The following is a 25,506-nucleotide window of genomic DNA, read 5'->3' as shown; positions in this document are numbered from 1 at the left end:
AGTTTGCAGGTTCTCACCGTGCATGTGGGTTTTCTCTGGTACTCCAGCTTCATCCCACATTCCAAAAATATGCAGTTAGATTAATTGTCTTCCCCTTAAAATTGACCTGAAATAAAGACATTCCATATCCCCCTCCGATTGTGTGATACTTCCCCCATCTCCTGGACTGTAAGCTCTTCTGGCCAGAGTCCTCTCCGCCTCCTGTGTCTCTATCTGTATCTGTCTATCATTTGCAACCCCTATTTAATGTACAGCCCTGCATAATATGTTGGTGCTATGTAAATATTGTTAAATAATAATTAATAATAATTAAACTGGGTTTTGTACAGTTTATAAAAACAAAAATTCAATTTTGCAAGGAAAACCATAGATTTTACAAAATGTTGCCATTATGCTAAATTGTACTAGAGTCAATGGAGAAGATTAAGGAGAAAAATGGATCTAAAGGGTTCAATAGACTTTGAATGGCTCCTTTGAGTTAGAAAAGTTTCTTTCATCACCTGATATGGTGGCCCCAAAAACAGCCCTAATTGAATACAGATTTTATGTTATTGACACAGGCAAGAAAATGCAAAAAAGGACATTGATATTACAGAAATGACAACCAAATACACAAGAAAGGAAAACATGCGGAAAATATCATCACTCTTTGTCTGATTGACACTTTTTATAATTAGTGCTTCATGCCCTGTGTGGTGGATTTATAAAGTTTTGAGCAGTTTTATGTATGAATCATTAGATAACTTTCACCACTTTGGACAACGCCATAGACGTTCGAGTTAACTGAGCTTTTGATTGAAAATTTATGGGTATTAAAGCATCACTTTTCCACTTTTTAAAGCCTGATCATTGGGGAGTAAAACCAGTTACATTGTTATAGATATCCCTAATATAAAAGCCTCTGCTTCAAAGAATTGTTAAAAATCAAAAGAAAAAACTATTTCCGTTTTTTGCAAAATGTTGCAAATATCATTGTGCTCATTCCTAATATTTAAAGCCAGTGTTATATTTCTTTCTACAGTGCAAGGAAAAATGCTGGAAAATACTAGCAGACTTTTTTTTCTATAGGCTACCATAAGTCACATCTCCATTGGAGCCCTGGTAAATCTGTGAATCCAACATGTCACAGAACAAAACCAGTTCCAAAATCCTCCACCAACGCCTCCTGTCCTAGCATTCTGGAGGAGAGATCATTATATTCGGGCGACAGTATGGTGTTGTTATATTCTGGTGTATTATGTAGATGAAGTCAATCAGAAACAAAATAAACAGATTGGAAACATATGACGCCTAATATTAGAAGATGCAAATGTAACTCATAAAATAATTCCGAGTATGACATTCCATTCTTGTATCAAAACAAAAGGGTTTTTCTAAGCGGAGTCCAAAGGTTAGGCAGGAGTGAGGGAGTGGAGTGTGGTGGAGAGAATTAAAGATCAAGAGAATGATGGAGAGAGGAAGAGGGGGAAAGAATGAGGACATGAAATAGGGACAATGGGAAATAAAAGAAAGAGAGCAAGAAAAAAGAAATAAAACTAGAATACATTTTGCTGCTCAACAGCTATGAATTAGATAAAGCTTTTTTTTTTAGATTGCCTTCTTACATTGCAATTCTCAATCTAATTGGTGACTTTGAGACAAAGTGGAATGTTCTTGATTAGTGGGAATCTAAGGGACAAGAGAAGAGACAGAAAAAAAAGAGAAGTGAAGAGAAAATGGCCAAGGAAAATGAAAAGTAACAAAGAGTGATGGGGATGAGAAGATAGAGGGAGACACATAAGAGGAGAGGATGAAACGAAAGAGAAAAAGGAAAGAAGACAAGGAGGAATATAGGGAAAGAATGAATACAGGGAAGAGAAAGGGGAAGATAGTGGAGGGAAAATGGCCAAGGAGAATGGAAAATATAAAAGAGGTATAGAGAGGCATGGGACTAGAGGATGACATATAGAGAAGCATGGGACTAGAGGAGGATGAGATATAGAGAGGCATGGGACTAGAGGATGAGATATAGAGAGGCATGGGACTAAAGGATGAGATATAGAGAGGCATAGGACTAGAGGATGAGATATAGAGAGGCATGGTACTAGAGGATGAGATATAGAGAGGCATGGGACTAGAGGATGAGATATAGAGAGGCATGGGACTAGTATAGCACAGGAGAGGTGGTGGAGAAAAGGGTACACCACAGGAGAGGAGGTGGAGAAGAGGTTATAGCACAGGAGAAGAGGTTATAGCACAGGAGGGGAGGAGAAGAGGTTATAGCACAGGTGAGGAGGTGGAGAAAACAGAGACAGAAGACTGGAGAGGAAGCAGAGAAGATAGCCAGAGGAAGGCGAGGCAAGTGAAGAAAGGGTGAAGATGGGTACAGAAGACAGGAGAGAAGAAGACAGAGGGAGAAAGGACAGGAGAGAAAGGTGATGGTGTAGAAAGTGGGACAGGTGAAAAAAAGATGGGGAAAGAAGAATCGAGCATAGGCAAGGGGGGAGGAAAACATAAAAGGTGGACAGAGAACAAAAAAGAGGAGCAGAAGAATTTAGTGTGTGAGAAAGTTAAAAGAGAAGAGTAAATGATAAGTTTGGGGCTCACAGATGTAAACTACCCTAAAACCTGGCCTTTCAGTTGCACCAAATAAACAGTAGTCAGGAGTTGACTTGTACCTGTTTCATGATACAACCATGAAAAAGTTGTGGAGAAGGATATAATTTTCCCCCAGGACTCTCTGTAGAGCCATCAATGATAACACTGCTCTATTTCATCAGCACAACCCACAATGCTAACACAGTGACCACAATCAAGCCCCGTTTTCATTGACAGAGAAACAATGATCTTTATGTTGAAATATAAAATATACTTGTCTTTCCGAGCTGCACAAGAAGTCCCTGTCCCTGAACAATGGCACTGTGTGTGACTACGCCCTGCACAGGCCTTCCATTGTGGAATTCATCCTGACATTGCTGTATTTGCTCCGTACGTTATTTCCAGTCTTTTATTTCACTTTTGTAGATGCCTTAGAACGCCTATGGGGAGGTTTATTGCTATTTCACCTTTTTATGTTACTTTACTCTTTTGTTTGTTTTTACAGCTATTCTGGAATACGTCTTTGCATCCTTGTGTCTTACTTTGACCATATGCCAAGAAAAATATAATTGCAGATAACTTCACCTATGATGATGTTTGTTCATTGCATGAACTCTAGGCAGATATAAAAGTCACAAGTTAATGCAGCTGTGTAATCATAAATATATCACTAACTGGATTTTTGTTAATGTAAGCAGTGCACGTAGCTAAATCTGACCTGGTATCAGCTTCTTTTAGCACATCAGACCTCAATAGGGGGGAGAAAGAAGCAATGTGTTGATAGGAGGAAAGAGGGAAGTGACACAGAGATCAGCTCATTATTACTTTGCTTCTACTTTTCACCTAATTATTATTATTACACTGCATTCATATAGTGCCAACATATTATTCAGGGCTGTACATAAAATAGGGGTTGCATATGACAGATACAAACAATGACACAATGAGGATGGGAAGAGGCCCCTGCCCAAAGACAGGTTCATTGTAACCTGGACTCATAGGAAGTTAATTAAGTGATACTGGCCATCTAACTGAAGACATCTAGTGGTGGAGAAGAGAAGTACTGTTTGGGACATCTGGAATAAAAGGTGAATAATCCATAAAAAAAATATATATATTTTATCTTGTTCTGATCTCTCGATCAATGTCCTATCTTGTTATTTTTTGATTAAGTTCAGCATAAAGTAATGGAGTTTTACTGAAAACTGAAACCAATCAGACAGCAGCAATCATTTTTTTAGTATAGGTTATAAACTGTAAAGCTACGTACACACGGCAGATTTTTATCGCCCGATAATCGGCATCGGCCAAATATCGGGCGAAAATCTGCCGTGTGTACAGTCGGTGTCGTCCATCGTCCGAACGACCGTCCTGCCGGATCCACGGACGATGGACGACAGCCGATCCTAATGAAAGGGAAGGGGAGAGTGCGCACCAGGGTGCCGCTCTGTCGCTCTCCCCCTCCCCTCTCCATAGAGCATGAACGGTGCTGTATGTACAGCACCGTTCATGCATCGTGCACTCCCTTGTCGTTGGAAAGGATCGTGAAAGATCCTTTCCAACGACAAAAATTGCAAGTGTGTACGCAGCTTAAGACAGAATCTAAATGGTGGCTATGAACAGCACAAACTCATTGAAAGGCAAAATGCCTTAACACAAAATAATGCGAGCTGTCATGCACTGACTCTTGGACTACAATCCAAGGCAGAATTTGGCATGTTGCAAAGAAGCTGAAATGGGTCAGCTCCAAATCTCATATCATGTGACCCCAGGAAATAATGGACTATCATGGAAGAACCTGGGTGATCCAGACAACCTGGTATGGATTTCTTAAAAACTTGGTTTCAGTCCTGGACGAGATCCATTCCAGGATTCAACCCAGGTTCTCCCATAATAGTTTATCTTCCCCAGTCTTTAAGAGTTTTAATAAATCAGGCCTGGTTCCACAAGGGTTTGCCCGGTATTCCCCTTTAATCGAACCAATGGATGGACCGGGCTTTTCTAGCATACTCTTACATCTAAACTCCTGTGACAACAAAAGCTCAGCAGGATCCCTCCAGCTCTTCTAACAATAGGCAGTAATTATTAGAGTCAATTACCCCTACCATAGCACGAAGCTGTCTCATCCTTAGCTAACACTTTATTTCTGGAACTAATAGCTACTGTGGAGATGGCAGCCCAGAGATAAACTGGTATATTTGGGACTGTGAGCGGTGGCACACTGTTTTCTGAGTCTCACACGCCTATGATTACGGGAACAGCAATTACAGTCAGCTAGAAAAGCAGAAAAGTTACAGTCTGGGAATAATAAAAAAAAGTTGACGTAATTATTTTATTAAGATGGAAAAGAACAAAGTGTAATAATATCTAACAACCAATCAGAGGTCATTTCAGAATTGGGCTTGTGGAGTGTATGGGGTGGCTGCTGTACTTTTATTGCATATTAATATGTGAAAACCCTTGTGTGGTGCTTGCTGTGCCATCCTATGTATTGCCATACAGCACCTATACATGTGTGACACTTGTTAGTGCATTGTGGTGCTATTCATTCTCAATGTCACATTGCAAGTGGATGTGCATTGGACCATCATGGACCATCCATTCATAGTTCTGCGCTTGCACACACAAAAAGGAGTCATGGCATTCTTGTAGCACGCTGCCATTGTTTCAAATGAATAAGCTGCCTTGCAACAATGCATGGCTGTGTTCTGCATCCTTTCAGATGCTCTATCACAGGGGTGCCAAACTCTGGCCTGCCGCTGCATTGAAATAGCATCGCTACTTTAATTCCCGGCATCACTCGCGTCTATAGACCAGCAACCTCTCTGCCCCGCATAGGACTGTTTTATAGACACAGGGTAGAAGTTTCAAGTTTGGCCCACAACTTTGTCTAAGTTTTTAATTTTGGCCCACTGTGTATTTGAGTTTGACACTCCTGCCCTATCACATTCCTATAGATATAGCTGAGTGTTAGGCTGCGTACACACATTCAATAATTGTCGTTGAAAAGGACGCCAGGACGGATCTATGAATGATGAACAACAAGCGTACGCAGGTCAGATTCCCATCCAATTTCAGGCCTGAGGTGATAATCGGATGAGAATCATGTGACGTGTTTACGTACACGTCATATTTATCTCACCCCATACAAACAGTATGCTTCATCCTGACGATCCACTAATGAAGAATGACCTGGAAAGTCAATAGAAAAGAGCACAGAGGGGTGCCGCTTGCTTGCTCGTTCTCCCCCTCCCCTCTTCCTAGATTGTAAGCTCTCCGGGACAGGGTCCTCTCCTCCTCCTGTGTCACTGTCTGTATCTGTCTGTCATTTTCAACCCCTATCTATTGTACAGTGCTGCGTAATATGTTGGCACTATATAAATCCATAATCAATAATAATACAGCACTCGTTCATTCATCTATCACTCTTTACCTCTGGAAACAATTATGAAAGATTGTTTCCAGAAATGAAAATCGCATGTGTGCATGCAGCCCTATTCCCCAGATTTCTGTCCAGTGACACATGAACAAGCAAGCACTGTTCTATTCTATAAAGAGAGGGAAGTCAAGCGAGCAGAATCCCGCTGTGCTTTCCTAAACACACATTCCTGATCAGTTGATCCCCAATTCAGCAGAGGGGGTTAATGAACGACGTCTGGAGCCTATAGTACTCATGTCAGATTTCCACCCTATATAAATACATAAATGGTCCATATAGAGAACCCTCTTCCCAATTATTCACTTTGAGATCATTACAAAGCACAAGGGGGCGCTCTTTGCGTCTGGAGGAAAAGAAGTTTAAGCTCCGGATAAGGAAGGGATTCTTCACTGTGAGGTCTGTGAAAACATGGAATCGGCTCCCTTAGGAAGTAGTTTCTACTACTATAGATTGCTTTAAGAAAAAGCTGGATGATTTCTAGAAGCACAGAATATAACTGGGGATTAGAGGTTTAAAGCAAAGATAACAGAGCCTGCTGATCCAGGGAACATCCGATTGCCTCCTGGAATCAGGAAGTATTTTTTTTCCCTGTTGGAGCAAATTGTACCCAGGGTTTTTTTGCCTTCCTCTGGATCAACTATGTCCATAGGGTTTTATATCTGGGATATGTTTATTTCTTAGTGGTTAAACTTGATGGACTTATGTCTTTCAACCTAACTATATACTGAGAATGACTGTTCGTCCCAGGCAACAATTATCTGATGTGTGCACAAGTCTTTACTGGTACCATTAAAGGTTTAAGCTTAGGGTAAAAAACTGAAATCTGTAAAAGTGTAAAATAAAGATGACGTCTTAACTTACCCAAACAATGTGCAGCCTTAAGAAACCGGTCATAAAATATTGATCAGGGTGATCTGTGACAACAAAATATAAATCAAATTAAAAACTTAGGTATGGCTGGTGGTATTTTTTCAATGTGAGTTCATTTTAAAGTGAATCTGTTCCTGGGATACAAATTGTCTAAAGTTCAAGAGCTTTAACAAGTTCAAACCATTGTTTGTATAGTCCATTGATATAAGTTGTACACGGAGCACTGACTTTTTTCTGGGTCACAGATAAGCTCCACCCATTGTCAAATGCCAGCACTTCCATCACAGATAAGCCCCACCCATTGTCAAATGCCAGCACTTCCACTGCCCAATGAGGGTCTAGTTTTTGACTGTGGGTGTGGCTTAATCTTTACAGTGATGTTGCGGTGTTTGCTGGAAAATGTTCTAATTTCTGTTTCATAAAAACATAAACACCTGCCATTGCTGAATGTTCCTTATGAAAATGCTAGACGCCTGGTTGTCATTAGCCAGCCCCCCAATTATATTTTAGTAATGAGTGAAGTTTTATAGACTGGGACAACCCCTTCCTACCAAGATTCCAGCATTGCGATCTCTCTGCCATTGACCCAGCTTCTGTTTTTGGCCAATCTGGTATTTGGTGACATTTAGCATAGTATTATAGAGTATATATTGCCTGGGACAGGGGGGGGTGCTTTGCTTGCTCTACCCTTTCCTTCCGATTTCTGGGTGGCTACAATACTTGCAGGATCCCATTGAGGGGTGTAGTCACCCCTGCATATGCATTTACAAGACACTTTAGGATACACCAAGATTAAATAGATGAAGTGAGTTCTGTGTGTGTGTATGAATGTGCAGTACAAGGTATAGCATCAATGGTGGCTATAAAAAAGCTTTATCAGTTCACATTGGTGAATATGCAGTACGAAGTATGGTAGTAAAACGTGAAATGAGCTGTGCAAGTGTGCATGCATATTATGTGATAACATATGGTGAAGCATGAACAGTTGCTACAAGGGTGTCCCATCTCAAGTCTTTCTCAACCTTTTTACATGAGAAACTCTTAAAAAAACTTTCAGGTCTTTAGGGAACCCCTTCTATAATTATTATCCACAGCTCATAGTATATTAGTATGGTGGTCAATGGGAAGAATTCCTCTTACATTGCTGGCTATTGGGAAGAATGTCACTCTTACAGATAGCTAAAAAGATCATTGGGGTCTCTTAAACTGACCTTAGAGGCATAAACTGCGTATTGCTCAAGGAACCCCCAGCAACCTCTGAAGGAACCCTGGTTAAGAAACACTGTTACATATATTTAAAGATAAATATATTTCAATGGGGAGTTTAATACTACTTTCATCATCTACTGAAAAAGCTGAAATATCATTTATGGATTACCTAGCCCTTTGAAAAGCAGGCATTTTGATATCAGTAAATTACAATATGAGTGCACATAAAAAATATAAAAATATAACCAAATAGCATATAAATTTAATATAGCAAATACAAGACTATAAAGTAGCTTTAAGATCTTTGATGATTATTTTCCACAGTGCCAACCTTTCCTCTGCAACAACTGTGGATAATACAGATTCATAAAACCATTTCACATTATAATGATAACATAGAAAAATAAAGAGCAAATAAAACATGTAATATGTGTATGTAAAGACAAATATTTTCAATGGAGGGTTTACTACTACTTGGTATTTTTACATCTTTTGCAGAAACTAAACCAGCATTGGAATAACTTTTTAAAAAGAAAAAGGAAGAATGATTTTTATTAATTCGTTGCACAAAGATTATACAAAAAGCATACAAATATAATCAAAAGTGTGTGTTAACCTCCTAGATTGTAAGCTCTTCGGGGCAGGGTCCTCTCCTCCTCCTGTATCACTGTCTGTATCTGTCTGTCATTTGCAACCCCTATTTAATGTACAGCGCTGCGTAATATGTTGGTACTATAAATACTGTTTATTATTATTATTATTATTATTATTAATATTAATAATAATAATATAAATAGAACTAACATAACAAATGCAACATTATATAGTAACTTATACAATTGTCATTTTACAATTCTACAATTATTACTTGAAAAAACAGTGCCAACTTTTCCTTTGCAACAACTGTTGCAAAAAGTGTTGGTGAAATGAATTAAACGAATACAATAAAATTTCACATGACGTATAATATAGAAAAGAAAATTAAGTGCAAGATAAAAAAGTGTATGAACCTAATACAACTAAAACAATTACCTTGAATAATTTACTTTTTTCAAATCCAAAGGTCCATAACTTGGTGGTCACCAGAAGGAATTATACGCCGGTCTCCGGATGAAGAGCAATACCGGGTTCAGTTTATCAGTAGGAGTTTTAAAATGTTTTTTGTTACATTTTCATGGAGATTTGAACCCACACAGAAATTCCTGAGTGAGTGTGCTGTGCTGAGTTCCCTGCCTGGTGAAGAACCAGCTGCATGAAGATGGCACATAGCATGTTACTCAGCGTACTGCCTCTGTGTAGGTGTGGAGGTGGGTGTGCAATCTGTGCCCATCCTGGCATACCCTATAGGATGGAGTCCACAGGCTGGCACTACTTACTGGATGGATACATTGTGTCAACACGTACTCTCTTGAGAAAAAAACCCTGCAACATGTTATTGTGGCATAGTAAAAAATGCTAAATCTAGGCTTTGATTGTCATTCATTAACACAAACTGATATGACATGTCTTTCAAAACAACGGCTGATTTGGTAAAGATCCTATTTGTTCTCAGAACACGTGATGAATTGAGATATATGTGTGTGCATTTATTATTTCATATAGTTATATGATGCCATCGTGTTATGTGAAGCAGAAAGAATCATCCCATCCCCCAAAGCAAAGGAGCTCATAGTCTGAACCCCCACTATATATATGTAGAGCAGCCTTTCCTGACCTTTTTATTATAGGGGAACCCCAAAATAAGGGAAATATATAGTTACTATATCCGCAGCTCACACTACATTAGCATGGTGGTCAGTGGGAAGAATTCCTCTTACATTGCTGGCCATTGGGAAGAATGTCACCCTTACAGATAGCCAAGGTGATAACTGGTATCGGTTAAGCTGACATGAAAGGTCCAAATTGCTTGTGGAACTCCTAGGAACCTCTGTTGAGAAACACTGGTCCTTATTTATTAAAGCTCTCCAGGGCTGGAGACGATACACTTCCATCAGTGAACCTGGGTGATCCAGCATACCTGGAATGGCATCTGGTCATGGATTCAAAACATTTGCTAGCAAATAGCAAATGACTTTGAAGAAATCCATTCCAAGTTTGCTGAATCACCCAGCTTCACTGATGGAAGTGTATCTTCACCAACCTTTAATAAATCAGGCCCAATGTAACCTGGACTCATAGGAAGCTAATTAGCTAATACTGGCTATCTAATTAAGGACATCTAGTGGTGGAGAAGAAGTACTTTTTGGACATCAGGAACAAAAGGAGAATATTACTAAAATAAATCAGACCCAATGGCTACACATGGGAGGGGCATTTACTGCTCTTGAGTTCCTGCAAAGATTGCCCTAGCACCACCATAGAACCCTCAATTCAGTCTCCAACCTTATACAACACTAATCAGGTGATTTTGGTGGTTTACTTATTTGGCAAACTGCATTGTAGTCAATAGGGGTAAAAGAAATAGAGGTGGTTTTGGTGGTTGTAAGGGTGCACATCATAATAATGGTCATAATAAATCACAAATGATTTTATGATGTTACAAGAGTAGTATAATGTATTAATATAGTAAAAGGTTACATGGATTGATAATAAGGAGCAAATTAAAGGTGTAAGGTGGATTAAAGATGATTATGTTCTACCATGTACTATTAGATTGGAATCTATCATGAACCTACTGTTGCCATTGTTGTTCCGCTCTGTATAGAGAATCAAGTGATTGCTGAGGATATAAGTACCAGGTAACAAAGCTATATGTTAAAATAGATGTAATGGTTATGAAAAAAGAAATTATGTCAAAATTGAATTGATAATAACATGTTATTTTTTGGTATATGTTTGCATTACAATTATAGATCTCCTTCTTTCTGAAGAAGCGGTTGATTGCTGTACCTTTTTAAGGCACTAGGAGATTTCAGATCTGCAATGATATTTATACTTGTATTTTAATGCTGTGTATTGGTTGTAATATGTATTTAATAAAATGTATTTGTTTTTTGATATGATGTTTATAAAATTGGGCTAAAAAGTCCCATTTAAATAGGTGTGCTTCACCACAGTATATGTATTTTGGTTGTAAGGGTCCAATGAGCTTTTTAAGGACAGAAGTGTGGTGGCAGGGTGTCTTTTTTTCAATGATGTTTCACACATTGGTCAGTTTACAATCCTGTGCCAGAACAAGGTAACGTGTTTAAGTTACATCATCCCAAACCAGCCATAAGTTTGGATGGATTGGACAAATATGCAATTCTTGCATATTGTGGCAAACAGATCATGGGGCTCAAAATCGAGAATTAGGTGTGTTAATTTATTGTTACCCAAACCCAAAATAACTCACCCCCCCAGGTCAAAAATGCAAAAATGTGTTGTCCTGTGTTGTGTGCCTAGGTCTGTATACCTGCCCCTACCATACCTGTGCTGAGTTCTCAGGTTTGTACACCTGTTGTGCCCATTTTAAGGTGCTCCTATGATCCCTGTGCTAGGTTCCCAGGTTTATACACCTGATGTGCCCATTTCTAAGGGCTGCCACCATACCTGTGCTGAGTTCCTGAGTCTGTACACCTGCTGTGCCCATTATAAGGGCTCCCACCATACCTAAGCTGAGTTCCCGGGTCTGTACACCTGCTGTGCCCATTATGAGGCATCCTTGCACTGGGTGCCTGGGTCTATATACCAGTCAGCAATTATGGCAGGAAGAAGTTCTAAATGGGCTTTATTTAATGCACAACTACAATAAAATATATTGAAAATCAAAACGCTGAATTTATTTTAAATACAGATGGGTAGGGAAGGTTACCATGCTGTGACCCATTGCTGAGATTTCTCCTCTCTAACTGTAACATTGGCACCATATTGTCATCTCCTAGATTGTAAGCTCTTCGGGGCAGGGTCCTCTCCTCCTCCTGTGTCACTGTCTGTATCAGTCTGTTATTTGCAGCCCCTATTTAATGTACAGGACTGCATAATGTGTTGGCGCTAAATAAATCCTGTTTATTATTATTATTGTTATTATTAATAATAATAATATTAATAATCGTTACGTTCTTCCTATACTGAAGAGAACCCTAAAATTTGGTCTCATCACTTCCTGTCTCAATGCCGGTGGTCACCAGGATGAACAGAAAAGGTGAATCTTCTCATCGGTGGCACAGCGAGGGTTTTCATCATTTCCTGCTAATAACATAAAAAAAGTTTTGGCTTTATATCTACTTTAGTTTTTTGTTTTTTGATTTTCAATATTCATATTTGATTGGCGTTTAATATAAAAAAACTACAAAGTCCCGGGCTTGGTGGACAACGACAGACCGCGCCATGCCACTTGTTTGCCTATAGTCTGCACGGATCTCGTTCTATTTTCATCCGTTGTTTTTATTTTTTAAACTTATCGGTTCATTATTGTGTCCCGCTCTGTTTTCCAAGTCAGCCGTGTTGACATAATTCTCCGGATTTGGAAACAAGTGGGTTGGACAATATGTCGGCCTGTTTATCGAGGGAAAATTCCGTAAACACAGCGAGCGGTCGTCATGGCGATGTGACCGAGGGCGCTTGACGCCGATCACCGAGCCGTTGACAGGCCAAAGTAAGACGGCTTCCCTAATTAACTGTTTAATTAGCTGTGCTCTGCTCCAGAGGGTCTCGTGTTATTTTCATCTAATTTTAACACGCTCGCCATTTGTTCTGAAAATGCTTTCGAGGGGAGACGTTTTTGCGGTTTTTAAAATTTAAAAGTTGAAAAGAAAATTGGGTAAAGTTAAAGCGGGGCCCTGGGCAAACATGAAATCTACAGCATTCCAGTATCCTGCACCCCTTGCATTCTGTCCCTTGGGGTCCTGGGAATATGCTGGTGTGCCCCTAATTTCCCCCTAAAACTGTCCAGAAAATAATGAAATGCAAATATCTAACATAAGAACCTGAATCAGTGCTGCTATTAGCCTTTTGCCATCCTTTACACAGAAGTATTTAGACTAGGAGAAATTGGCAGTATTGGGAGCCAATCAGGAATAGCTTTCTACACATGTGCTGACTCCTTCACAGTTCATTCAGAAAGTTGGGGTGGAGACAATATAAAGCCATTGTATTCTCCTTCTAGTATTAAAGACCACTCTCTACTGCTCTCTGTCTTTGTGCAGGATAGCTGGTCTTGTATCCGCCCCCTCTGTAGTTTCCGGCTGGTGGCCTATAGGAGGAGGTCATTCTGGGCTCCTCCCACAACTCTGCTCTTTACACAGACTATGTACAGGCAATTATGATGTCACTGCTGCCTTTACAAAATTTGCAAAATCATCAATAGATTTATATCATTTTTGCAATATATTTAATTTAAAACCAGCCTTCCTCCTCCTTTTTATTATTAAGGAATTGTTGCAGTTTATTTGAGTCTCATCAGTGGCAAACTTAGCCGTAAAAGTGAGCCCCTGTACTAAACTGACTTGGGGCCCCTCATGCTGAACTGAAATCATGGGGACCCGTGTGGCTAAGAAGGGTATGGGGGCCTTATTATGTCCACCATTGAGTCTCAGGTACACCCGTTCACCTTGTTACAGTCTAATAAAATGTTTCTTCCTGCAGCTGACTGATGACACCATCTTAGCCTAGGCATAGTCACTGAGTGAAGCTCAAGTGCAGCTTTTTATTTGAAAAAAGTGAAACTTTTTTGAAAAATGTTACTTTCAGTGTACATGACCATGATGACCATGCATCCACCCCATAGGAAGAGGTTGTTCCTGCTAGTCATTTAGCAATATGGACAGACGTTGGGGGCCAGCTATACAGGTGTTAGATTTTTGCTAGAAAGGATTGCAAGCGTTAATCAGATTTTGCTCACTGACCCCACTGGGGAGATTCACCCTTGCAGAAAGAGAAGAAAAGAACTGGTTTCAGATACTTTTTACCCCTTGAGCTTATATTTGACTAAACAGGTTCCATGTGTCCCCTGATGAAGCCTATCGGCGAAACACGTCGGGATATGAGATGTTTGTACTTTTACTTGCTAAAGGGATTACTATGTCTAGTCAAACTGGTCTATCATCCCATGAGTTTTATTGGGTAAGGACCAAATACTATTACACAGTGTATGTACTACAAGTGTGGTAAAAACTTTTAAAGTTTGCTCACATACATTTCTTTTTCCCCCCCCAAAAAAAACAATCTTTTTTCCTTTTTTTTTCCATATATGTTACCCGTATAGGGGGTGGCACCAAAGAATAATCTAATGATTCAAGACTGGAATCATCTTCTTACATATTCGGATTTGAATATCATCCATCCCAACACGTTCCAACATGGGGTATTCGGGTGACCTTGGGTGCCATAGCCAACACACATTCATGTCACACAGGTTGGTGTCATTGACAAAATTCCTTCCATTGGCATCTAAATCTATGAACTCCACTTTAAAAGACGCAGCGGCGTTCGCTACCATCAAGCCGTGTGGTATAAATTTAACGGTGTCAGACAGAATAGATCTTTACACTTGCCCAGATTCCTGGCATTCCGCACGAGCAATGCCGCCACACGTCACACCTACACTGGTGGAAAACAAATGTGACAAGGGCTGACGGGCACAAAAGATCAGTGTGTTGTCCCCGTGTTAGTATTCTGCTTGGCAAGCACTGCCCTGGGGCTGTAAGAAGGCTGACAAGGGGGCCAGCGAGGAGCTGCCAGCTCAGGGCGTGACCATGCGTCCCTGGCAAATTTTTGTGCACAGCAGCAAGGGCAGTTGCCTAAGGGACGGAGGAGGCACAGGGCACAATATCAATTAAAGGATCCGTAAATAATTTTTTAAAACAAATGTGAAATTAGTAACATTTATGGGGTTTTATTAGATCAAACGGGTTCGTTTTTTATCCTTTTTTCGGCAGGCTGCAGCATTGTTTTTTCAAACGTTACATGCAGCATTCAGGGTCCGTTTGCTGCCCCAGCCACCTCCAAGGAGTTGAAATGGAACCACTTGTCACCAAAATCTGCACAGGCACCAGGATTAATAGGAGTGTATCAAAAGGAGAATGGTGACCATGGATGATGTCTGAATAAAGCTGGCACCATCCTTTTAAAGAAAAAAAAAGGCATTGTAAGTGGGAGTACAGTGATCAGAGGTAACAAATGACATTTATTACTGACGGCATGCACATATACAATGTCTGCTTTACAATTCGGCATGCTAGATGTCACAATTTGACCATTTAAAGTGACCCTGCTGACCCGGCATTTGACCTCAAAGCTTCAGTACCAAGGCCACAGTCCTGTAGCGGCCTCCTGTTCCTAGTTCCAAGCTTTCCATTGAAATATTGACATTGTGTTAAAGTCACCCCGGTCATTGTGGGAGATTCTTGTGGTGACAAGCGCCTCTATTCAGATAGCTGGGTGCCTATGCAGGCAACAAAAAGCCTGCACCAAGATTAGTTCAAGATGACAAAGAAGAGTCAATAACGCTCAATACCATGCTTTATACCATGTCGTGTGACTCCCAGACGCCTCTCCATGGCTCAGTAACGGGGTTACTGGTCACGTATGGTCTACGTATAGAGTGATCCTGCCTGTGCTGTGCAGCCAGGATTATATACAGGAATATTCCATTTGTATTATTGGAATATTTCTTCAGTTCCATTATGTATTATATAGTTTTGCAGATTGTGTATGTATATCACAAATGTAATTAGCCAATCTGACTGCTGGGATGAATTTTTTTTTTCTATCTTGACAGTGGCTCCAATTCATCAGACTGCCACTGACACTTATGTTGCACATGCAGGGTAGAGTAAAAAGTCACCTCCCTTCTTCACAAGTTAACATGCATTATGAAGTGCATTAGCATAGGACAGGGGCGTAAAACTCTGGCCCGCGGGCCTAATCTGGCCCGCAACATTCATTTTTGGCCCCCAAAAGGAATCCTAAATATGGCCCACTGCTGCATTGAAATAGCGCCACTACTACAATTCCTGGCATCACTCGCGTCTATAGACCGGCGGGCCTATGCGTGGACTGTTTTATAGGCGCAGGGAATTGTAGTGGCGATGATATTTCAGTGAAGAGGGAGTTCCAGCTACTCATAACATTAAGCCCCGCATTTGACTGTTTTCTTGATGCAGGGAATTGTAGTAGCGGTGCTATTTCAATTTCAAGTTTGGCCCACAATTTTGTCTAAGTTTTTAATTGTGGCCCACTGTGTATTTTCAGTTTGATACCCCTGGCATAGGCTGTTATATTGTGCAGTCCATCCAAATTATGACGCCCCACCACTGCATGGGAAGAGTTTTACTTTCACTTGCTTTCCTTTCTCTAGCTTAATGCTTTGTTCATCTACCGGTAAGAAATATTCTTCTACTTCCAAGTCTGGAAATCATGTGACTTCCTGCAATGTGACCATGCTGTTGATTGGATTCAAAGACACCCAGTTCTGTCACATGGGGGCCCAGAGAGTCCCCATCCAAGTGCAAACCTTGCTCCCAACAGAGGGGCTGGGGATCATGGCCAAATGTTGAGGCCACCACTTCAAATGATGGAGTTCAGGTGTTCCTAGGGAGGGTTCTGTTACTGCTACAAAGACAATTGGGCACTAGTGGTCCCAGTTTGGTGAAGACCCTCTTCTGTCCCACCATGACTGCTCCCATGTGTACAACACCAGCTCCAAAAAGACACGTTGTGGCCATTATGGGGTGGAAGAACTCAAGTTTCCTACACAAAGCCCTGACCTCAACCCTACTGGCCAGCTATGGGACAAATTGGATCATTCATTAGTACAGGTCTTCTCCTCCAATAACTTCATAAATGTTCCTTTGGCTAATGAGACCCAAAATTCCCCAGACAAACTCCAATATCTTGCCTTCATTGATTAATGGAGGCTGGTATAGCCATAAAGAAAAGTTAACTATGCTGAAGGTCGTGGTTTTGATTTGGAAGTCAAACAAGCTCCTCTAGGCACGATGCTCATATGTCTACATATATGGTGTATGTAGGTATGGTGGGACTGGCAAAAAAGGTAAACCAGTGGTTTTGCCCCCCATGCCAAAGCACAGGTTCACTTGAAGAATAAAAAATTCTTTTGCGTCTTGTGGGCCAAGTGTCCAGAATTTCTGAAGTTCACCAAAGATTCACCCCGAAGTTAGGATGTTGTCCACTTGGCCCTTAGTATGACCATATATGGGCATATATGACCTCTGAAAGTGAATACAAACTGAAAAAATTCTCCTTAGGCTTCTGGTTAATCATTAGTGACACGTATTTGCCCAGCCAGAGATAACATTTCAAAATCTTCTGGTCATAGGTGAGTTGCTGGCCTTAGCACTGTGCTCAGATTCTCTCACCCACTGCAACCGTATTGCAACAAATGCAGACAACTTCCAAGAGTTATTACCATTCATTGCAATTATTCCTTTGCACAGAAGCAGGCCAGCAACGTTGATCCGGGCTTTACTATAACTGTGTTGTCAGTCTAACACAATGAACAAGGTTAAAGGAGGGTACAGTCAAAACATAAGACCTCATTGGCGTGTTGCATCTCCTTTACCGTCCAATCAGAAATCTTGAAGGAGGCAAATTAAGAACTTTTTGCAGACCTGCTATGGCTGGAAACTCTTTACCAGTCAACGCTCTCAGGCCACTTGTTGGATGGCTGCAGTAGCTCTAAAATAGTGGCCAGCGGGTGGCGCCACAGCACACAGGATTTAAATTAATCTGGAAGGGTTGAGGCTTCTTTGGGCACTGTACTTTTTTAAAAGTAAGATTGGAGACTCCGCCCCTGGACTCTTCTTTTGCCGGATAGTGAATGTGAATATTTTATTCACTTTAAGGAATACAGTGGTGTCTTCTTTCTTTATATCCTATGAGATTTTTTAAGCATTTATTACACATTCATTTAAATTTTTTTCAAGATCATTCCTTGAAATAAGATGCCTTTCTAGCACCTGAACTCCCCCCTCTCACTCCGAGACACATTTATAGCACGGCACACATATGATACGGCATGATGTGTCATAAAAGCAATTAAAAATCTTCGTTTTATACACAGTGTCACCGCCATATGTGACTGGCAGACATTCAGGTCCCGGGAAGCTGTTATTGCAAAATGTTTCCTTATGCGGATTGATAGAAATGAGTCTTTCTCGTGGCAAATTGTAGTTTGTAACATTTGCTATTGCCGGGTTCATAGCAATCACACTGTTGAATAAAGTGAACCTGTAAGTAAATGTTTGATATGATTGTGAAGAAAAGCTTCACCTTTGAATAATAAAAATCTCCCCATTAGGTGACTTTGGCTAGGCTGAGATGATGTCATCGGTCTGTTGCAGGCAGAAGGAAGCATTTCTTCAGTCTTCTCTCCCCAAAGTTATCCAATTGCAACATTGTAACTTGTTTTGTAACTGGCCACACAGATGCCATGACTGCGTCATCAGGAAGCAGTTGGTGACCTCAGTGATGCCAGAACAAAGATGGCCTTGATATGATCCTAGGTTCAGGGGGTTCCATATAAGAAGATGTAGCCCACCAACCTCCACACACTTGCATATATCTACAGCAACTTTTATTGCCCCTTTTTTTTACCCTAATGGCAAGCCAGCAAAAAGCTCCAACGCTTTTCACCCCCCTTATCATACCCTTTTATACCCCGTTACAAAACAATGGCGGACCAGCAAAAAGCTCCAATGCTTTCCACCTCCTTTTACCCCTTCTATTATTCTTATTGGCCCATTGGTATTTGGGATGCTTCATTGGCCAAGAGAAAAGTGTAGGAGGTTGCAAAATAAACTGGCAGGCCTTTGCCTAATCAGAACGGGCCAGTGTTTGGGTACTTTTTGATTTTTACATCCCTGGCTGGCCACTCCCTATACAATCCATCCAACCGGGGTCCCCATACAGCTTGGAGATTCACCCATCCAAGATGTGTGGGATCAAGAAAGGACCTGTCCGGGAATTCAGACTATTCAGCCTCTGCTGCTCCTTCAGAACTGTTCATCCATAATACAAAGAGCCTCATTCATTGAAGAATCTAAAATCAGGACTGTTTGTGGTACCTGTGGCCCAACCAATGAGATTCTTGGCCAACTCTTTGGCTCCCATTTGCTCGCCTTCTTTGCAGTCTTCTAACTAGCACGGTGGCATTACAGGAGGTTCCTCTTCTTTGTTCAGTGGTGGGGTGTGGGCATTGTTCCAGGATTGGTTGGCACTGATGCATGGGCACATCTCAGCCATGGAGTACTGTAGCCCAAAACTTTGTGACAACGCCCCCCTCCTACTGAGGAGTGTAAATGCCAACCAGTGTTCATGTGAAATGGGCAGAACGACATAGGGACCTTTTTCCCAAATAGGACAAAAACTTCCTTTAAGAAAAAGCTGGAGACAGCGATGGAGCATGGAAAAGATAAACACAGCTTGGCACTTTTCCTTCAAGAGGATGGGGACACAAAAAAAAAATTCTCAATAACTAACTGCATCCAGAGCATGCACAGACTACCCTATGGGTGTAAGTACTGCTATCTTAGTAACCACTGCTAATAAAACACAATTTCCATCTGGATAGTCAGTTATACATAGGCTTCTAACCAGCATGGAGACAATGCCGGGCTTTCTTCTCAGCAAGCCCTGCATGCATGACGGATTGTGATAGGTCCAGCATGTAGAAGATAAATGTAAATAATAAAAACATACAAAAAAAATCATGCATTCCTTTTAAGATTGTCCAGGTGTCTGTCTTCAGGATAACGTCCTAGGAATGTCACCTTGTCCTGTACTGCAGCCATTTCACGCCTCCAAAAAAAAGGAATATAAACTTCCTTTCTGAAAACCCTGATGATGGAGTTGTTGAACAGGTGGAGCCAGTTTCACTTTCTGCAGTTCATCGAAATCAGGTCAGCCGCGTCTTTAGTGGGCCCGGTGACACTGTACTGTGTGTCACCTCTGGGCTTGACTCAGGATACTGCACCCGTTATATTACAGGCAGGTAATTTATTATGATGCTACTGATTACATTTTAGTTTCGGTTCTAGCAGGAAATACATCATTTCCTTATTTCAACAGGACAACAAAAGGGTGAATCTACCTAGTGGGGACACAGGCAGCAATATACTTTTATAAATGGACCTGTGTGTCTCCACTGCAGCCTATGGGCATTTGCTGACTTCTGTGCTGAATGACGGCCATTGTTATCCAGCCCCCTCTTCAGGAGCTTGGGCGTCAGGGACACGCCCGCTGGAGTCTATAGTGTTGTGATGGCATTACATGGAGTGGTCTACATGCTCATTGAGGTCATCCAGTTACACCCATTCTATTACCAGTCGCTGCCAGTCCCTCCCATACTATGACCTTTCAAGATACACTTTCATCGGTGAAGCTGGGTGATCCAGCAAACCTGGAAAGGATCTGGTCCAGGATTCAAAACATTTGCTGGCAAATAGCAAATCCATTCCAGGTTTGCTGGATCACCCAGCTTTACTGATGAAAGTGTATCCTGTCCAGCCTTGGAAAGCATTAATAAATCAGACCCAATAGGTCAGCACACAAGAAATCAGCACTTTCCAAGAGGCCAACAATCGCAGCCTCTGCAGGTTATTAGGACATATGAACTACTAAAGACCAGAAGGGAGATTTGTCACATTCTTGAGGCCGAGACATTTTTGAAGCTCACATTAGACGGAAATTAATGAGCTTGGAACACGGAGTGTGTCAGTGGATGTGCCAGGATTTTGGCTCCGATAATCTGTTATTGCACTTCACTTGTCAACAGCCGCCTGGATGGGGGAACAGAGCACCGGGGAATCATAAATACCACTAATGCATCAAACCATCAAATTCAAAGACGCATTTTGCTTTTTGTTCAAATGGGTACCCCAACACAGATGTACAATAAAATAAAGGTCGCAGCTGCCCTTGCGTTGGCCAAAAATAATGCAAACCCCTAAAGGGCCCATACTCACTATAGGAGTGTCCTCCATTTTCCAAAACAAAGGTCAATTGCCATGTGTCGAGTTCGGCAGCAAAAAAAAACTCACTGCATGGCACAAAAATGTGCAATATGGCATATAAAGTGCATTGCTGCAAATTGCATTAATGTATTTGTTTCTGAAGAGAAATGCATGCATGAGAAAAACGAAATGTGGGAAATGAGCCCTAGGGCAACTCATGTTAGAGTACAGTAAATTTGAAAAGTCATGCAGTACCATCTGCATGCAACATTGTGGTGATCGGTGTTGTAAACAAATAGTGCATACCCAATGTTTGGTAACATGTTCTATACCATGCATTAACAAACAAATGCGTTCATGCAATGCGTCAGGACAGACAGATAAAAATGGTGCGTAAGGTCCTTCACATATCTGCAATGCAGTAATTGCCATTTATTTTAATGATACCCCAATGCACTCAGGCAGCGCATCTCCAACACATACATAACACATACAAAACCTCTCACTGCAACATGCATGCCAGCTCAACACATTGGAAATAAATTGTGAGTTGTTTTAGGACATTTTCATGCATTACCAGCCGATTCGTTTTAATGTCCTGAATGCAATGCATGTTAATATGCACAAAACACTTGTTCTCTAATGCACCAAAAAGATGTGATTGGACCCAAAACTAAAGAAACTGGCTATTACGTATAGGCGATATGTATTTGCAAACCCATCAAGCACAATAACTAAAGCAATGCAAGTGCAAAATATAGTAACAAACCAATCAAGTTCCTGCGTTTCTTGGAGATCCAGGGCCACCATCAGAAAGTTCTGGGCCCCATACTAGGGAAACTTCTGCCCCCCCCCCCATATCTAAAAGTTCCAGCATTTCAAAAGTCAAGCTCTTTTTAACGAGTACAGAAGTATCCCTTGTCCTCTCTGATGGCCCTGCGGGGATCAGTTAAAGCAAATTCTGATTGGCTACTCATATCTCATAAGTCTTAAAGTGTTCCAATGTCATCCATACAGAAACAAAATGCGCATTGGTTTTCCATTGCTGACTATGCAATGATGGTGGTATGAAAGCAAAATGCCAAAAAAAATGTACAATGTTTACAAAATTTTGATCTTGCTTTACATGTCACACATGATTTGACTTACATATTATAAAATTAAAAGGTAAACAAGTTTGTACATCACTCATTATAATAATAAAAATGATAATAATAATAATAATCATCATCATCAACCTGATTGATCATTCCCACAGCAAATGTAATAATTGATCTTTACTTTTGCCCTGCAACCCATGCACATCCTGCACACATTTACATCAATCACCAAAAAAATTGATTAGGAAAATAAGAATAATAATCTCCCAAAGTTTTTTTTTTGTTTTCCCATTAACACTCACCGCAGCTCAGGCAGGAAGACTTGTCATCTCCTCTCGGATGAATGCGACGATGCTGTGTGTGTCATTCCTGGTGCACACACTAACAGTACCAAGTGATACCACCCTCCGCTCGGAACAAAGGACAAATAGCCCACAGAGCAATCAGATTGTCCCAGTGGACCAAGCCCAGGGCCCCCACCACAAGTAGGCCATTGTTGAGCCCACACTGGATCTATGGAGGTCTTAGGGTTTCCGGCCTGAAAGGGGTTAATCTGATGTGTGGGGTTTAATAATGGGTTAACTTATAAAAACTTTTCTGGTTTTGCATTTGATGCAGTTTTGCAGTTGTCAGGTGAAGAGTTTTCTACAAGAGGCAGCAGGATTGGCCAATCAGAAAAAGGTATTCTCTGCACTCTAAAATGGGGCCAAGGGAACATTTTTAAAACTTGTATTCCTTAACAGATCTTGCAGAACAGGAAAATAGCTAGGGAGGACTCAGGTAATCCAGCCTGGGGGCAAAGACAACCAAGTGGCACTTGCAGGAGTTGGTAGGGGCGAGGGGTGAGTAGGCAGGACTGCATGCAATTAATATGGTACAGGAAAAAGTATTTGGTGAAGAACACCAGTTTTTGTGGGCCAATAACAAAACATATAAAAATCAATAATATTATGATACGCCAAATTTCTTGCGGCCCTGATAGCATCATGGCTCTCCATACTATGTCACAATTCTTTAAATTTCCCTATACTGTGCCTCAGCTTTCTATTACCCCCATACTATATTAGAAGGGTTTGGGGGGCTGCATTAACTGCTGACACAGGCTGAGTGGCCATGGGGGTGGGAATTGTGAATGATAAAGGTTTGGGGCCACATGTGACTGCTGCACGTATTCTGAATGGGCCCATAGAACTGACAGGCAGTTACTGTTTATAGAAATAGACAAAAGATTAGCAGATATTACCAACATTGTGCAGATATTATCACCAACAGCCAGGTATTAACAACAATGTGCAGATATTACCAAGGACTTGCAGATCTTTATTATTCATCTTTAATTCTACTGTATTGAGTGTTGCATTTCGCAGTCCATTTAGTTGGGTATGCAGAATTTTTATTCCAACACAAAGCACAGCTCATCCACCTAATTGTGGTTTGTGACAATGCATGTCAACTGTGGTGAGTTGTGCTGTATAGGTACCTGTGGACTGCCATTAAAGTCATAAAGCTTGTATTATCATGCATTATAGTACCACATAATAACGCATTAATGAAAGCGCGCCTATTCACACTGGTCAGGACCATTGCATTATTAAAGCAAAACTAAATCCTTTTATACTTACCTGTCCCTGGTCTATCCCAGGCATAGCCATCCTTTTCTTTCTTCTCTTCTTTATTTCAATCTTCAGCCATCTTAATTGGCTGGCTGGGGATAATATAACTTCAGATCAGGCATGCGGGAGTTCTTGCAGCACCAGCAGCCATAGGGGAAGCCGAAATGTGCTGGGTATCCCGGCTACCAAGACATGGCCAGCTCATTGATAGCTGAAGGTATGTATGTTTTATTGCAGAAAGGGACAGGTGATGTCCCTTCCTGATCGCAAATTTGTAAACTTTAGTTCTGCTTTAAGTTGCGCCTTAACTTCCATTGCAATAAGGGACTGCCTTTATAACAGACCTTGATTCATACCTGCAGCATTGTTTGTACTTGCAGCCTACTGCTGCAACAAAGGTGCATTATAAAGCTACATTGGAGTGTCATTAAAAATGAAAAACAATACAGCATTCAAGTTTACATAACGTACACTACCAGTTATTGCGATAACATTACCATGGTGCAATAACTTGAACGTACCTGAGTGATAAATTGCGCTTTTTCCTAAAAGGCCAGGAGCAACTTAACATAACGGCAGAGACATCATTAGGCCCCATATGGATGACTATACGTAGGATGGGACAAGGGCTCGTTGTGATGTTATAGTTCATTGATGATGTGCTCGCTGCATGGCTCTGACAATGAGTAATGTTTGTGACTCATAGGCTAAGATAATCTCCTTCATTGTTTAGGGGACGCACACATACTCCACATGTCCCCAGCACTGACAGATACAGAGGGGACGCACCGTACATGTGTGCGGAATATCTCATATCGGATCATGTCCTCAACTGTATGGACATCAGGGTCTTGCTGCATTTAGAGCTCCTTTCACTAAATGGCCCTCTTTGGGCTTACTAGCATTGCGAATGCGTTAACGAACGCGCATTGTGTTGCTAAGGGAGCACATTTATTTCAGTGTGCACTTTTTTCCTGTATGGGGGTTCCCTGCCGCTTTATTAGCACTTTGGGTGCCTTTCTAACTGAACGTCAACTTGCTGCAGTTGTCACGCAACTCTACGCAAATTGCTGCTTGTGGTTCAATAGTTTATTGTGTGCCCTCAAAAAGGGCATCTACGGTTCAAAGAAGCACACGTGATCCCCACACACATGCCACAAGGAAATGCTGATTGCTTCCATTGCATGATTGAGGTTTGGCCATGTTTGTGCGTATTGGTGGGGGTCGCGTTAGAAACTAACGCACCCCTAGACACACATAGCTTGGACAACACCGGTTTTTGTTACTCCATCTTTTCTGATTTGAATTGTATGCAAATTCGATAGGTTAGTGTTTGTTATGTAGTAAGTAGAAAAAGGTTATAGAGCTGTTGTCATGGCAACCCATCAGGCCCCCATTGATTTCAATGGGAGCTATAACAATGGCAGCTTCCATTGGTACTGAAGGGAACAGCTCCCCATAGTAATGAATAGGGAATGACTAGGGGAACGGAAGGGCTGTGTGGGCCCAGCTAGGCCCACCACAGGTACAAGGGCAGAGGTAAGTATAAAACCAGGTGGGCCGCCCTCAGGGGCATGGTGACCATTGTACCAAACATATGGTTGTCTTTTTTTATTTAACTATATTCAATTTTATTTAGGATTTCATTTTTAGGTGTATGCGTTATTGCGACGAGCCCTGCGGCAGATTTTAGGCGCAAGATTTGGTGTATTGGTGAATTTTTATTACCATATTGATCATTTTGCATGTTTCAGGGCATAAAGCTCCATTGTGGACATTTCCAGCGTCATGTGACCCCTTCATCT

At 41.1% G+C, this 25,506-nt stretch overlaps 1 protein-coding gene across 4 annotated transcripts in view; it reads right to left on the bottom strand.

The window, feature by feature from the left end:
* LOC140340667 (myelin-associated glycoprotein-like) overlaps positions 1–22,449 on the bottom strand; it is a 45,979-nt gene extending 23,530 nt beyond the window's left edge. The window contains exons 1-2 of one of the 4 annotated variants that reach the window (XM_072425992.1): positions 22,391–22,449; positions 6,878–6,930 (exon numbers count right to left, since the gene is read on the bottom strand). The gene's annotated coding sequence lies outside the window, so the exon portion shown is untranslated. Of the gene's footprint in view, positions 1–6,877; positions 6,931–9,127; positions 9,559–22,390 lie in introns of those variants that run through there. The other 3 variants (XM_072425991.1, XM_072425995.1, XM_072425994.1) reach the window with 3 other exon arrangements.
* Positions 22,450–25,506: the final 3,057 nt, after the last annotated feature.

The sequence above is a fragment of the Pyxicephalus adspersus genome, chromosome 11 (genome assembly GCF_032062135.1).
Source record: "Pyxicephalus adspersus chromosome 11, UCB_Pads_2.0, whole genome shotgun sequence".
Lineage (NCBI taxonomy): Eukaryota > Metazoa > Chordata > Amphibia > Anura > Pyxicephalidae > Pyxicephalus > Pyxicephalus adspersus.
The sequence above is the reverse complement of the archived record's forward strand: the minus strand, read 5'-3'. Positions and strand labels throughout refer to the sequence as shown.